Below are 16,708 nucleotides of genomic sequence, written 5' to 3'. Positions count from 1 at the left end.
TCATTATTAACTCCAGCTGCTGGTTACAGAGCGTAAATGCATTTATTCTGATATTCATTTCAGGTTGCTGCTTGGTATGTGAGGTGGAACTGCTCTAAAGAGCTTTGCTGCCTTTTCTTCTACAGCATGGCAAGCGCCAGGTTTGCTCATGAGGCCAACTCAAAACATCAGTGTAATGGGGTGGGTCTTGTGTCATGTTTGCTGTCTGCAAAGTCACAGGGAAATATTTCCAGGGCAATAATGAGAGCAGACTGGAGGTCCTGCTCTAATCCACTTTGTTTCCAGCCAAACTCAGAGAATCAAAAAACGGTCCTAAGTGTCTTTGTGATTCCCTGATCTGTGCTCATTACACAGCAGGCTGGACCCAAATTTCAACTTCAAAGTCACCTGAGCCCGGTACTGCAGGACTTCGACTGCAAGACCATTCTGGCACTGCAGGAGGGTGCAGAGCACAACAGTAAGTCAGCTTCTCCTTTTTCATGGGTACACAAAAGGAACCCTGAAGGAAATAGGCTAAGGCAGCTTCAAGGTTATTTTGAGTCTTAAAGGCCTAGTGATTTAGTTATGCTGCCTGTAATTCCTGCTCTGCATATGCACACCGGCTGCTGCCCTTTCCATGTGTGTGCCATTTGCCAAGGCACTAACAGCACTGGGCAGTGTCTCTAGACAGCCTTTGACTTTACACTCTCAGTAGGCTGGAAGCATCTTGACAAGGGACAGGCTTATCTCAGTCTGTCAGGCGGTCACTGGCACTGTGTCAGTGTGGAGCCAATGTGCAGCAGCCGCTGCTGGCCCTGCAGATGCTTCCAGATGCCATAAGTCATCTTCATCCTCTCTGTCTTGGCCTCAATCATCTTGAAGGCCTCTTGGATGCAGGAACATGCCTCTTGGATGTGGTGTCACCCTTCTTCCTTGGCTTGATCTCTGCTCCCACAGAGCCTGAGAGTGCTGGGGGTTGGAAGAGAGCTCTGGAGGTCACCTCACACATCCTCCCTGCTAAAGCAGCTTCGCCTAGCTCAGGTTGCACAGGAGCACCTCCAAGCCAGTTTTGAAGGTCTCAAGAGAATGCAAGTGGGCATTTGGGCTTGCAGCAAGCATCTGGAGGGCCACAACCGAAGTGGCCACATGCCAGGATGTGGCAGGAGGTCTCCTATCTGCCTGTTGAATGTGGCTTAAAAAACAGCAGAAAGCAGCTACTAGCTCTCAGGAAAGAAACTTTAAACCACAAGCCCAGCTTTGTGTTGAGCTTCACCAGCAGCCCTGGAAGGTATGTGAGGAGAGGAGATGACACTGCAGCCGGTGGCTCTGAGGCCACCTGCACCACCACAGCCCCGAGGCCAGATGTGTAAGGTGAGGAGGAAGCAGGGCTGAGCTGAGCAGGTGCACAGCCAAGGCTGCTCCTGCCCCTCGCTTAGCCTGGGCTCTCACTTGGACATCTCCTTTAATCCACTATCCATCCATGCACAAAAACCTCTTACCCAAGGTTAATTTGGTCCTTTCAGTCTAAGTTGGTTGGCTTGCACACAGCTCCAGGCAAGATTTCCCCCCAGACTGTGAGCACTCGCTCTGCTGAGAGGATTTTGCTTAAATCATGCAAGTGCTGACAGCCCTCCAACGTTTTTCCACAGTCTCCTTACGTGCCCCAAAAGTCATTTAACTTTCCCACAGTTCATTTAGGAGGAGTCACAACTTGAGTGGATGCAGGCTGGGGGCCCAAGGGCTCCCAGACCACCACAGCACAGGGTAAGCTGGCACTGGCTGGCGGCAGTGACCCTGTGAGTTCACACCACTGCCCCACTGGGGTCTGCATTTTCACTGGGACTTCTGCACCTTGAGGGTGCTGAGGCACTGGAACAGGGTGGTGTGGGCTTTCATTCTCTGGAGACTTCAGAATGTGCCTGGACATTGCAATCCTGTGTAACCTGCTCTAGGTGATCCTGCTTCAGCAGCAGGGTTGGACTAGACGATTCCAGAGGTCCCTTCCAACCCCTGTCAGTCCTGATCCTGTGACACAGACCTCTGTACTGCTCATCTCCAGGACCTGAATGCAAACATAGCTGGCTTGAAAGCCTTTCTCCCCTGACTGAAGTGTGGAGGTCAGCATCCTGTGTCCAGCCTACTTTGGAGAAAATCACAGTCCTACAGCAAGTGACCTGGCAACAGGAAGAGCAGAACCTGTAGCCCAGGTGTGACACACACCCTGAAGCCAAGGGTCTGAGAGTGTGATAGGCACCTGTAGGTATTTTGGGATACCTTTGCTGTCTCTGAATGTCAAACCAGCAGCTGATTTGCTGGATCTTAGTTTCTGCTGCACACCCAGCCCTGTCCCTGGGTGAAAACCCCTTGTGTCATTGCTAGTTACAGAAGTGCCCACCCTTGGCTGCTCAGTTTGTCCTTCGCAGCCTGGATTTGCACATTTGTATCTCTTCAGTCCATAGCAATTTGGAGTCCTCTTTCCCACTAGATGTCAGTGGGCAAAGAGTGAAGACTTTTTGGCTGTTCACACCAAGGTCCCTACTAACCCTGATCTGCATGGACTTAAAAATGCTTCAAGTGATTCTTGACATCTGTTCAAGTCTGGATTAATTCTAAGCGTGTCCAATTCCTTGCATAACTTAAAGCAAACACTATGCTGATGTTTCCAGCATCCCCTGGGAAAACTTTGGGGCATCCTAAGGAATGATACAAAATAAAAAGGAGGGCAAATTAGTTTTTTTTAAGGAGGAAGGGTAACAATTTATGAGTGATTACCCCAGGTAAAAATGAGTTTTCAAAATCAGTGTTCTAACACCACTAAGCCTCCCACCCTCATCCTTTGAATCAGTTACTTTCCAGGCTCCTCAGTGGTTAGAGGCTCTACCACAGCCAGGAAATTCATCATGACAGGGCCATAAATATTCCTACCAATCTGCTACCTTAACGTAATACAAGTAACACAGTGAAAAGGGAAACCCAAAATCCTGTCCAGAAAACTTCAAAACAGTTGTGATCTGCAGAACAGCACAGCTCAGGCCTCAGTAGCAGCAGGACAGGGCTAAGTGGCTGTGTAAGAGGAGAAAACCTGTGCTCTGCAGCAGCAGAGTGCTGCCACTTGGCTTGGGATGGCCTTGAACACAAGTCTTCAGAGCTCTCACCTGAGATTACTGACTCTAGAGCCCATCTTCCACTTCCACCTGCAACTGAAGGGCACCCTTGAGGCAGCCCCGTGCAGCTGTACCAGCGCTGCCAGGAAGTCACCTTGGGCCACCCCGGGACAAGGGTGTAAGGCAGTGCGTACTGGCGAATAGAGCCAGGTACGAGTGGGGTGCAGCTGAAGGCCTGGAGGGATGCGGTGCTTCTCCTGCCCCCTCCTGGGGTCAGCACCCGTTGAGAGTGGTTGCTACTCTCTGCAAGCACCACTGGCTCCAGCTCAGGTGTCTGTGTTAGACAGGTCCTGCAGTGCAGGGAAGTAACTGGACTGGGCGCAGGCCACTAATGTGACCCAAGTTGTCTCGGCTGTCGTGTTAAAGCAGCTGGCCAGTTCCAGCCTGCTGAGAGGCTGTGGACAACAGGCTGCTCAGTCAGGACCTGATGCTCCAGGGACAGATGCTCTGCTGTCATAAACTCAGAGAGTCATTAAGGTTGGATAGGTGTCTAAGACCATCAAATCCAATCATCAGCCCAACGCCACCAGGCTCACTAAGCCATGTCTACATGTGCCATGTCTACACATCTCTTAACACCTCCAGGGATGGGGACTCCACCACCTCCCTGGACAGCCTCTTCCAATGCCTGACCACTCTTGCAGGAAATAATTTCCTTCCTAATATCCAGCCTAAACCTCCCCTGGTGCAACCTGGGGCAACCTGGGGCCATTTCCCCATGTGCTGTTGCCAATTTCTTGGGAGAACAGACCGAGGCACCTACTGCCAGGTAACTGCACTGTGCAAGAAGGTTTCCTTTCAGCATTTTTTCCTCCAGCCTGAACAGCCCCAAGTCCCTCAGCTGCTCCTCACCAGACCTGTTCTGCAGACCCTTCACCAGCTTTATTGTCCTTCTCTGGACATGCTCCAGCATGAACTCTTGCACAGAATAGGTGCAGAAGGTCACCCCTCAAATCAACAGAAGGGAAACTGCAAGTCAAAGTACAGAGCAGCCTTTCTCTTCTCTTTTGAAGCCAGCTGTGACTGTGCAGTCAGAATCTGTATATATAAAGTTGCCTTTTAAACACTCTCCTGCTCACCCAGCCAGAAGCCTCTCTCTCTGACATCATAAGGCACTGCTGCAGGGGCCTGTCACAACGTGAAGGTCAGAGAGAAAAGGGTGCTATAAAGAGGAAGGAACTGATGCAAAGAGGAGGAATCTGCTGTGCATGTTGAGTGTCCAGTTCTGAGCACCACAGTTCAAGAGCAGGGAACTGCTTGAGAGGGCACAGCAAAGGGCTGCAAAGGAGATTAGGAGACTGGAACACCTCTTGTATGAGGAAAGGGTGAGGGATTTGGGGTTCTCTAGCCTAGAGTACAGAAGCCTATTGGGGGATCTTCTCAATGCTTATAAATACTTAAAGAGCTGGTGTCAGGAGGGTGGGAATGTGCTCTTTGCAGTGGCACTCAGTGACAGAGGAAGAGGTAATGAGCACAGTCCTGAACATAGCACTTGATAATTTAGAGAACTTTTCCAACCTTACAAATCTATGATTCTATCAACAAGATACAGAGAGTGGACTGGAGGCAGTGGCAAAAGGGGACATTCCCAAGCAGTAAATGAAGCAGGCATCCTCTCAGCTTTTCAACTTTGTGTTCACCTGGCACACCAGAGCCTTGGGTGGCACAGCTTTTACACTCACAAGTACTCAGAACACAGCAAAAGCAAGATGAGACCTAGCAGAAACCTTCCAGATGCTGCTGCAGCCTGGCATCACATAGCCTTGCCTCACTGCCCTTCTGCCTGTGTGCTAGGGAAAGCCTCTCCCTGTTCACTCCTCTGTTGGGCTGGGCTTGGAGTAAGTTTACTTCAGTAAATCTTTCCTGGTGGGAAACACATTGCACTTTATTGTTGTTCTCAAAGACACTTGCATAGACATTGTGTCACTCCTGTAATTACACACCTAACTAGCTAGGGCTGCCTGACTGAGCAGATTGTTTACTCTTACTCCTTTATAAACCTTTTTATTGCAGGAGTTTTCTTTTTTGTAACATGATAAGATGTGCTTTCACTCTAATGCATGCTAGGAGGAGCAGATTGTTGACTGTTGTTTTAATAAATATTTGTATTGAGCCAATTTACATCAAAGCCATCTCAGTCTGGCAGGGGCAAAATGGTCTCTGGAAGGACTGTACAACTGCAGCATGCAGAAGAAGAGCCCTCCAGTCTAGAGCAGCATCTCCAAACAGTCACAACTGAAAGCAGGTGTTAGCAAAATCAGCCCAAAGCCACATGTGTTCTGAACCCTGGAAGTGCATCCTGAGTGAGGTATTCTGCAGGCAGTCTATGCTAGTGGAATGAAAGGGCACATCTGTGCTGTGTGTACCCAGATGCTGCTTTATGCACTGGATGATGGCAATTTACTCATTGCTTTCTGGATCTGAGATTGCCAAGAAGACATCAGATACCTGGCTGATGGTAAAAACAGTTGGGCTTTACATTTGAGTCTCATTGCAGCAGTTCAAAAGTCGTATATGAATGGCAATCAAAACAAAAAGGACAGGGAAGGAGAAATAAAACATGACATCTCATTCCCCAGCTCTGATAGCTCACAGGGAACAAATGTGCACAGACTCTCTCATGGGGCATTCCCCACACACTTCATTAAAAACTCACTTGCCCTCAAGCTGAGGCCTGGACCACGAAGAGAAGACATCTCAGGAGATGGTGGTAGCTCACATTTCTACCTTGCAGTGCTATGCAGGTTGTCAGCACCTAACAAATGTCTGACAGACATGATGGAGTCCTACACGTGCTCTAATTTCTACTCTCCCCTTCAAGCCCAGGAGAGGGGAGGTCTCCTGACTCCCTTCCCAAGCTAAGAGCCTTACCTGACCAATAAAGACATCCACTGCTCAGTCAGTGTGGCAGTTGCCAGAGCACCAGTATCTGGTTTCACTTGCAAATGTGAGCCGAGTAGGTGGGGAAGAATCAAGGCCAGGGTATCCCTCACAGTCTACTTGGCCTCCAAGAGCAACTGTTGCCTCCTTGTCCTAGGGATCACATACAACCCCACTAGCTTGCAACCTGAGAAGCAGAGCTCCCAAATCAATTTTCTTCTATAAAGAACAGTGACAGATTGATAGGGCTTGGAATGGACCTCTGGGGATTATGTGGTCCAACCTCCTTACCAGAGCAGTTTTACCTAGAGTAGGTTGCCCGGGAAATGAACTATAGAAACCACAAGAAGATGCTCCTGTCCCATCATCATCCACTGCTTAACAGATAGGACAGCCCTAATGACATTGAGCTCTGAAGGACAACACAGAGGGACACATCAAAGGCCGGTTGGTGCTCAGCAGAAATAAGATGAGGAGACAATCTGCCTTGCTCTCACTGCAGTGTGCAGTCCTTGCCAGCCAGGTCTTCTAAGCCTACACAGCAGGACCTGCCTTCAGGTTTTGAAACCAGTGGAGTACCCTCCCAGCTTTCATTTCTGGGCCTCAGAGCCTCCAAATACAACCAAAAGTGAACTGATTGAACTGGTATTTAGATCTGAAACTGATTGAAATGGATTTTTAGGTTTAGAATTGAGATTGAGCTGATATTTAGAGCTGAGAAGTTTGTTCCTACCAGCACTTGGATATTTTTCTATGCACAGTATCCATTTCTCTGTGGTGGAGAGCATCAATGTTTGCTTGAGTTACTTCCTTCCTTTCCCCCTGGGGAAAAGAAGATGTGAAATTCCAGCTTTTCCATACCAAGAGAGCTCTGGGTGGAAATACCAGAGGGAGAGGAATGATGTTTCTTCTGACATGCACAACATTCTACTCACCTTTGCCTGCCAACCCCACAGAAAGCCCTGCCTATATTTAGATATACCAAGCCCAAATGGAGCTCTTTGCTGTTTGTTTTTTCCTGCCCTGTGTGGTTAAAGCCATCTCAAAGCCACGGAGGATTGTTTCTATTAAGAGGAAAGAAGAATGGCATCAATCAGCCCGTTTGGAAAGCACACTGCCTTCACCACACTCCTCCTTCTGCAATGTCAAAGCAACTCATCCACCACCAGTGCATTCCCAAATATACTCACAGCTGAACAAACAGGGAGGAAAACAAGGGCTGCAGGCAATCACCAGGCAGCCTGGCTCAGTCCCCTGTGGGCCAGCCTGTGTCGCAGGCATGCTGCAGAAAGGAGCCCTGGGGAGGACTGGAAAAGACCTCTGGAGATCATCTAGTCCAACTGCCTTGCAACAGGAGGGCCACCTATGTCGGGCTGCCCAGGATCACAATGTCTAAGCTTCTGGCTGTGGAAAGACCCCCAGATTCTACACCTTTAGACACAGGTAGCAATTTTTATCCTAGACTTGAGTCAGTGACATGAAATATAATCCCTTTTTTTGCAATACCTGGATCATGAAAGCCTCTAGAGGAGGAGACTCCACAACCTCTCTGGGCAGCTGTGCTGGTTTGGAGCTAATTGGAATATTTTAGTGAGAGAAATTAGATTATAGGCGGCAAAAATGAATCAAAATGGAACAATGGTGATGCTGCTTATGCCACTCACAGGTTTGCTGAGATGTATAAAAACAGGAACACAGAAATAAGGGAGTCTCTCCCTGGCTTCTGCTGTATTGACTGCTCCTGCCTGGATCTGTGTAACCCAACTAACCATTCTGCTCCTCACCCCCCTTGCTGATTCTTCTGACTCACCTGGCATGTAAGGCAGGTTCTGGGATAGGGGAGGGTGGAAAGAAGGTGGAAGGGTGGTTGGGAGCCCCTCCTGGGCACTCTGGCAGCTGGGAGGGGAATTGTGTTTTCTCTGTTACCTTTAACTCGTCTGTCACTGTTACAGGGCTGTAAGTACTTGCAGTCCTTACTCTGCCGCTAGCCGTGGCCACTGCCCTTCTTCCCCAGGGATGGAGCAGTAAGCATTACAAATGCTTACTGGAGGGGAACCTTGAAGGTGATGTAGTGCAAGGCCCTGCCTGTGACAGCAGCTCAGGTTAGCATGGCTGTGCCAAGGCAAGTCTTGAGCAGCCTCAAGGCTGCAGGTTTCAGTCTCCCTGGATACCATGTGCCAGTGCTACATACTCCTCCCAGCAAGAAAACTGAACTCTTACTGATTTCTTCCCTGTGTTGGGCAAAACCAACAAAATGGAAAGGTGTTCCTGGCAGAGCAGAGCTTCCTCCTGCAGGCACTGCCCACTCCTGGTCACAGCAACCCCTGAGCAGCCAGAGACAAGGTGGCACCTTCTCCACAGTGTGACTGGTGGCATGGCCAGCCCACACAGGAACAGCACAGGATGCCTTGCAGCTGCGTGGCTGTGATCTTGTGAATGTGCTGGGGCGGTGGGGAGGGGGAATTGGCACTCTAGCAGGAAGAGTGTGGTAAAAGCCGTAATTTGGCTGGGATTAAAGAAACCACTGCAAGTTCCTTAGCCTTAAATTTTGCACAGATGTCAACTATACTTGTTCCTACTGTCTTCAATTTAATGTCTGGAATGTTGTGGTAATGTAATTCAGCTGACACATGACTGGGGAACAGCCAGACCCACAGACTTGTGACATTTTCTTGTTGTGTTTAGATGTAATAAATAAAATAAAATAAAAGCCCTCTCCTGAGTGGCTTTTCTGCACAGCAGTGCAAGGAAATGCTCCAGAGAGCTGTGACAATTACCTGGGAAGTGCTCTTGACCATGCCTGCAGACAGAGCAGAAGGCACAGGACCTGCAGCAGTGGTTTTCCCTGCTCAGCGCTCCATGGTGCTGGAGGTGTTGATGGGCAGCAGCCAGATGAACATCAGCATGGAGTGCCCAGGCCAGCGGCATCCTGGCCTGGATCAGCAATGCTGTGACCAACAGGACCAGGAAAAGTGATTGCTCCTCTCTACTCAGCACGAATGGGACCACAGTGGGTTCAGTTTTGGGACCCTCACTGCAACAAAAACGTTTTGGTGCTGGAGCAGGTCCGGAGAAAGGCAATGCAGCTGGGGAAGGGTCTGTAGAGAGCAGGGCTGGTGAGGAGCCACTGCAGGACCTGGGGGTGTTTAGTCTGGAGAAAAGAAGGCTGAGGGGAGACCTCATTTCTCTGTAAACTCCCTGAAAGGAGGTTACAGTGAGGTAGGGATTGGGCTCTTCTCCCTAGTAACAAGTGATAGGACAAGACTAACACAAATTACTCCTCAAAAGGCTCCTTAGAGCCCTGTTCACACAGCAGTAAGTTCCTAGCTCTCTTCACCACCAGTGCTCTAAGTTAGCTACTCTTTCACTTGCTGTAAATAAGACTTTATGGACAGGTTTAGAGCCAAATTCTCTTCTTTAATTTGCCAGCAAAGGCAAAAAAGCCATAAATGACCTGGTTCACTTGCATCATTCACATCTAGCAGGCAAAAGAAAACCACGGCCAAGTCCAGGAGTCTTTCTGCTTCTGTCTCTCTAGAAAATGCAGCATAGACAACAGCCTCAGAAGCTGGGAGAGCAAAGCCTGTGGTTCCAGGACAGGGACCCTTTCCCCATATTCCTGCATGCACTTTTTCACTGGAAACACTGACTCTGCTTTGATCCCCCACCATATGGATGTCGTTCCCTTTTTGCTCAAAGGCACTGGTGCAGCTGAAGAAAAACATGAAGTTTCTGGAGGGAGGCCAAGCTGGAGAGCAGCAGTGTAGAGTATACACTGCTTCCACTGACATCAGATCTGGAAGCAGATCAGATACGAATGGAAGACCTACAGTGAGTCAGGTTTGGATGTAAGCCTCCAGTGAGTCTGGACTAACTGCAACAGGCAATGTGATATCAATGCAGGAACCATGCTGCAGCCCATTGCAGACATGCTTGAGGCAGAATCAGATCCATTTGAGTTCATGGATTAAACTCTGGCCCAGCTACGGGGTTCAGTTTTTTACAGGGGCCCACTGAAACTTCACTGAAGGATTAAGACATTACACAAGACAATCAGAGATCAAAACTCCATGGTTGAAGAGGACACTGTGAGCTGCTTTAGTTAAGGAAAAGGGAAAAAAACCCAAACAAGCCAGGAGATATTTTGGACTCTGCTTTCTGTGCTACCAGTTTTACCTCTCTATATTTAACAAACCTTTATTTTCAGCAGAGGGTTCTTATCTTTTATTTCCTATTGGCAATTTCCTGGTTGCTGATGGATGGATTTATTACTTCCTTGAACAGAGGAAGAATTTTTGTCTTGGGATTAGCACAATTTAGAGCAAACAAAAAAGTCAATTCCTTTCTGAGCAGCTTTCAGTTATAAATATGTAGGCTATCAAGTCTTTCCTCGCTTCTTAAAAGAGATTTGGATTTATTGCTTTCCAAAATGAGCATTTTACAATCACATCAGTGCTGTGTTCCTGCTCTCTCAATTCTTGCACCAAGTTGCTGGAATAGAATAAAGCAAGTGGAGGCTCACAGGATTACAGAACTATTGAGGCTGGAAGTGACCTTTGAGGTCATCAAGTCCAACCACTCACCTAGAGCCCATAGTCCCACAGCTGCTGCTAAGCCTCTTCTGCTAAACCACATCCATCAACACTGCATCCACAAGGCTCTTAAATACCTCCAGGCATGGTGACTCCCTGGGCAGCCTGTTCCAATGCTCGAGAACCCTTTCTGAACCTTCCCTGGTACAACTTGAGGCTGTTTCCTTGCTGCGTGTGAGAAGAGACTAACACACTCACCCTGCTCCAACCTCCTTTCAGGTAGTTGTAGAACTGCCTGTGAAAAGGTCTTCCCTCAGCCTCCTCTTCTGAAGGCTAAAGAACCCCAGATCCTTCAGCTATTACAGTATCACAGTACTCATAAGACTTGTGTTCAAAGCCCCTCACCAGCTCAGCTGCTGGTGGACTTAGTTGGACATGCTCCAGCTCCCCAATGTCTTTCTTGTAGTGGGAGACCCAAAACTGAATGCGGTATTCAAGGTGTAAGAAGAAAAAGAAAGGCCAAGAGAAGAAACAAAAATCAGTAAGAAACAAAAGCCAAGAAAAAGCAAACTAAAACAAAAGAAGAGAGCACCAAACCCACCCAACAACAGAAGCCAAGAAGGAACCAGAGCAGCCAAGTTCCCATTAGTAAAACAACTTCCCTTTGTTCCGTGGAAAGCAAACTTCACCTTGTGTTCTGTAAACTCAAAAGTATATCAACTTATCAGATCCTCTCTTCTGCTGGATAGTTAAGTTCTGCCATTTTATAACCTTGCAGTCTCAGAACCTTCCTACTTACTGATTTCTTCCTGTTTCTGCTGAACAGGAAGGCAAGAAATAGGAATCCATTCTTGTTATAGTGGGCAGGTTTAAAGGTGCTCCTTACCCACTCTGCAGTGAGTCCCTGCTGTGCAGCTCCAGCCCAAGCCACCCTGCTGATCTCTTCCTGGCTCTCTCAAAAGCCCTTCTGCAGAGAGAACTCAATACCTGCTTTTTTGTTTGTGCTGTGCTGTGTGGCAGCTACACAGCATCAGGGCATTGCAAAAAGAGAGATTATAGTTCATGTCCTTGGCTCAAGTCTAGGATCAGTTTTGCTACCTGTGTCTCAAGGTGTATAACCTGGGGGTCTTTCCACAGCCAGCAGCTTAGACGCAAGCAGAAGACAGAAACTCGCGTCCAAGGCCAGAGGCAAGCAGCTGAATTCCAGCATGCCCCTAGAGTTTTGGAGGAACTCTTTCTGACAATAATTAGTCATTTATGGCACTGTATCAAAGCTCCGAGGCTTGCAAAACATTCGCAGATCAAGCACCACACTGTGCAGATGAGGCATTGATAATGCACGGAGGGCAGAGTGCTCTCGGATTCCAGCTTCGCCCATCATGTTGGTATGAGCCACGTACACCCTCCCGACGCTGCCCTCCCTGTTTTCACCCAGCAGACACTGGTGGAGGTGTGTCACAGCCTCTTTGCTAGGTTTCTCTGGAGCCACTCTCCTTTCTCAAACGTGTCACAGACTTGCTGTCTCCAGTTCAAATGCTCTGCCATATTTCCCTTGTCTCTCCAGGGCCTCCTCTACATCTCATTCGTCTGTCACAGCAGCAGCTGCCGGACTCCTTCTTTGAGGCTCTCGGCAAAGCTCAAAAGCCAAACAAAACATACGGGAATCTCTGAAGTAGTTTCCCTGTTTTCCACAGGACTCCTGACCTATTGGTCTTCTCAGTCTTAAGGGTAAAGCACCACAAGAACTAGCTCCTACCCTGGAACTTAGCAGTGGCCCTTGGTGTAGACAGGCTATTCCTTGTCACCATTCCTCCAGCAAGCACACAAAACTTGCTGGCCTCACATCTCTGCTTCCCACATCACTAGCCTCTTTTTATTGCAAACAGCCATCCTTCTCCAGCTGCATCTGCAGCTGTAGGGATGGGGCTTGACACATCTGCAGAGGCAAGGCAGCAAGCTGAGCCCTCAGAATGTGCTTAATTCCTTGAGAGCAACCAGACACGGATACATCTAGTTGTCAGGAGGAGGGGATCCTACTCGGACATGCAACCTTTTGGGTTGCAGACTCAAAATCTAGCTTTTAAGTCTTAATTTGCTAAAGAGCATCCTGGCCTGTATCAGCAACAGAGTGATCAGCAGAATCAAGGAGGTAATTGTCCACCTTTGCTCAGCCCTGGTGAGCCCCTGCCTTGAGTACTGGAACTGGTTTTGGAGCCCTCACTCCAAGGATATTAAAGTGCTGGAGTGGGTCCAGAGGAGGGAATAAAAAGGGTAAAGGATCTGGAGAACAGGGCTGTGAGGAGGAGCTGATGGACCTGGACGTGTTTCGCCTGAAGAAAAGGAGGCTGAGAGATCTTCTTGCTCTCCACAACTCCCTGAAAGGAAGTGGGAGCCAGGTGGGGGTCCACGAGAAGTAAGCAACAGTCCTAAATGAGGCACGTGTCCTCTTGATGGCACAGTGTAACACTGTGTCTGAACATCAGCAGTTTAGGAAGTCGAGGGAGGTTTTCCTTTCCCTCTTCTCTGCCCTGGTGAGGCCACATCTGGAGTACTCTGCCCAGTTCTGGGAGAACTATTGGAGGGAGTCTAATGGAGGGCCACAGTGGTGCTGAGGAGACTGAAACATCTCTCACATAGAAGGGCTAAGGTCTCTCAGCCCTTTAGCCTGGAAAAAAGCAGACTGAGAGGGGATCTTCTCAATGCTGATCACTAGCTGAAGAGTGAAGGTCAAGAGGACAGGGCTGGGCTCTTTCAGTGGTGCCCAGTGATAGGACAAGTGTGTACACACAGGGAGACAGAAGATTTCAACAAGGGACAGTTTGTTTGCTGTGAGGGTGCTGGAGCCCTGGAGCAGGCTACCCAGAGGTTGTGGAGTCTCCTTCTCTGAAGACTTTCAAAACTCATCTGGACACGCTCCTGTGCAACCTGCTCTGGGTGACCCTAGGGCTGAGCTAGGGGATCTCCAGAGGTCACTTCCAGTCCCTGCCACTCCATGAGTTGTAAAAGCAAGGGAAAGGCCAGTCAGCTCAGGGCACTGCACACAGCTGGAGAGCCAGCCAAGCAAGTGCTGCTGCTGAAATGAGCAGACCCCGGTGGTGAATTAGTGTCAGAAATTCCACTCAGGATGCTGTTCACATCACTCTCTCCTCACACGAGAGTAACAGAGTCAGCAGGTGTTGTCTCTACACAGAGCTCTGTGAGCACTCGCTAAACACCAGTTGCTGATCTGAAGGATTTCTGTTGAACTCTCCAGAGATAAAAAAATAGGAGAGAAAAAGATGGATGCAGACATCAGTCCTTACAAACAGAGTTTCAACAATGTGATTTCACAGTTGCTTAAAAGTCACAGAGCAGCTGCGTTGGAATTGTAAAATCTGCAGCTTTATTATGCCAATGACTTTCTCTTGGCCCCAGCCACACAATAACATATCCCTCAGTCAAGTTCTCTGCTGAGTAAAAACACATCCAGACTGACTCAAAACCGAACTCAGACAAGCAAAAACCAATTTGGCCTTCATCTCCCTGGGCTCAACTGGTCCAATAATAAACAGTTTTATTTTTCTTCTTCGCTGCTACTCCTACTGATAATTACTTTGTTCCCAAGGGACAAAATAAAGCACTGCAAAGGAACTGAGAGGAATTCACAAGTAGTATTTGTCCACCTGCAGAACCTAGCGGTGTGCTGGGTTTGTTCTAGCTTTTCTCACCACTGGCTTTGTAAAAACTTCCAGTTTCTGCAGAAGAGGATCTGTCGAGGAGGTCTCTCTCCAGCAGACATCACAGAATCACAGAATTAACCAGGTTGGTAAATCTAGGATCATCAAGTCCAACCTATCACCTAACTCTTCCAATTAACTAACCCATGGCACTAAGTGCCTCACGCAACCTCCTTTTAAACACCTCCAGGGACGGCGACTCCACCACCTCCCCGGGCAGCCCATTTGGATGCCAATCACTCCATGAAGAACTTCTTCCTAACGTCCAGCCTGAACCTGCCCTGGCACAATCTGAGACTCTGTCCTCTTGTTCTGTCCCTGGGTGCCTGGCAGAGGAGAACCACTGCCCCAGCTACAGCCTCCCTCGAGGTAGTTATAGATGACAAGGGAGTCCTTAGTACTCACTGCTGTTTGGGGATGCAGGTGATGGCTTTCAAACAAATTATTGCTTCTAAAGTAATAACTATTTTTAGGCTGCTGCTTCTGTGCCCATGTCTGTAGTTAGAGGGTACACTAAGGTCTGCTGTGCTGTACACTTTAGGCAGAATAAAAACAGGTTCTGAATATAGCACTTACTTGAACACAAAATAGATGTTCCAGATAATACTTCAGGCAGTGAAAGTCCTCCAGCGCTGTGCTGCTCAGAGGTGTAATGGCAGGGCGCTGGGAGAAGAGCTCTTTCCATGGTTTCTGTGCCGGCAGGTGGGGCTACCTCGACCCGAGGAGGGCGGAGGTAGGAATGTTGCCCGTTTGCTCCTTGTGCTTTTTAGCCTCAGTTTGCTAATGCCACAAGGGGGGTTTCTCACCTGGCAGTAGGGTTTTTTTCATGCCCTGCACTCATTGCATGCATTTTTTCTTGTCTTGTACTCATCTGTGGGCATTTTTCTCTTGCTTCCTGCTCTCTGACAACAGTGACTTGTCACATATTTGAAGGGCTGCGTGCCAGGACAGATGAGGTAAAAAGCCTTTTTGGGGAAGTCTGTAAAGAAGCTACTCTGACTTGCATCAAATGATCCTTGTTTCTGCCTAGATCTGTTAACTTTGCATTTCTTATGGCACTCACCACAGTATGAGAGGACAGCAGATAGCAGGGTGGGCTGTGGCTACGATCAGGACACCCACCAGTGAACCAGTAGGAAGCCCCAGAAGACATTCTGAGTGTCCACTTCCATTTCTTAGCTCCAATCCCATCTGTTGTTTTGCGTGCACTGAGGGTTAGAAAACAGCGAAAATTAATTTTCTGAAAGTATAAATAAAATTGATCTCTTTGGACATTATCTGATGACTCATCTGTTGGACTCTGTGGAAATTCAGCTCTCAAATAAATTTCCTTTTGGAGCAGCTACAGCTAATGCAGTCATCATGCTGACAATGTGTACCATTTAACCTCAGGGCTTATATTAATTTTACAGTGGAACTAAAACCATGGAGCGCTCTCCCTTAATAGACTACCCAGGCTCACAGGCAGTGAGCTGAATCCAGATTTCTATGCTCTCAAAAGGACACCAAATTGCTACTATTCAGCTTGCAGGGTTGGTAGCCCTATTGGATTGGAAGAGGCCTTTTGTACCTCTCTGAGATAAGATTTCAGATTGCTTGCAGCCTCAGCCTGATCCTCTTAAACTCTCACCGGTTTTATGTTTGGACGGCGATGGCAAATGGATTATCTCATTCAGGCCAGCAAGAATTGTTCAGCCCTCTCTCTGGGTTCCACCTTGACCTTCCACTTCAAAACAAGCACTCCAAGACCATACAGATCTCTGCTTTCAGACCTGTGTCACAGACAAGTCACACCCCTCAAAGCATCATAAACCTGCACTGGGGAAAAACTGACAGGCAACAAAATGGACCTCTCTTAATTACCTGATGCAAGCTGTCACATGGATTCCCAGGCAGCTCACACCTCCCAGAGCTCTTTTTCCAGGTATGTGAAAACACAACTAGGAATCCATTGGTTCTCTGTAAATCTGTGATTAATGAGTTTATCCCAAAGCCAGAGTTTCTAATACCAAGGGTGGCAGTGGGGAAGAAATGCTGGTAGGGTGCACCACCACGTGTCTCCATTTGCTCTCTGTACAGATGGAAAAGGAGGTGATTACAAGGAGTGCAGGATGATTCCTGGAAAGCTGTGATAAATCACAGAGAGGATGATTCAGAGCACTCTGCTACTGGAAATTGTGCTTTACTGTCTTGTCTTCAGGGCTCTCCATTAGCCATGCTGGTGACTGAGGCCCTGACTTAAGTACACAACCTCTCGCATGCAGTGCTTAGATTTGGCATGGAAATTCTCTTGGACAACTCCACTCACCCAGGTTACACAGGCTGGGATAAAAGGCATAGCTCTATCCTCATCTTTGGGGTTGTTTTTAAATGCAGTAAGGCTTCCAAACCTTCTGGATGGTGAAAACCTGGCAAAGAAGAAGAAGAATAAGAATTA

The 16,708-nt window shown here is 48.2% G+C and overlaps 1 long non-coding RNA gene across 1 annotated transcript in view; it reads right to left on the bottom strand.

Annotated features, from left to right (window-relative positions):
• The window catches only part of LOC135178945 (uncharacterized), a 45,719-nt gene extending 30,242 nt beyond the window's left edge, over window positions 1-15,477 (bottom strand). The window contains exon 1 of the long non-coding RNA XR_010303795.1: window positions 15,335-15,477. This is a non-coding gene — a long non-coding RNA (uncharacterized LOC135178945). The remainder of the gene's footprint in view (window positions 1-15,334) is intronic.
• Window positions 15,478-16,708: the final 1,231 nt, after the last annotated feature.

The sequence above is a fragment of the Pogoniulus pusillus genome, chromosome 10 (genome assembly GCF_015220805.1).
Source record: "Pogoniulus pusillus isolate bPogPus1 chromosome 10, bPogPus1.pri, whole genome shotgun sequence".
NCBI classification, from domain to species: Eukaryota; Metazoa; Chordata; class Aves; order Piciformes; family Lybiidae; genus Pogoniulus; species Pogoniulus pusillus.
This window is presented reverse-complemented; position numbering and strand designations above follow the sequence as displayed.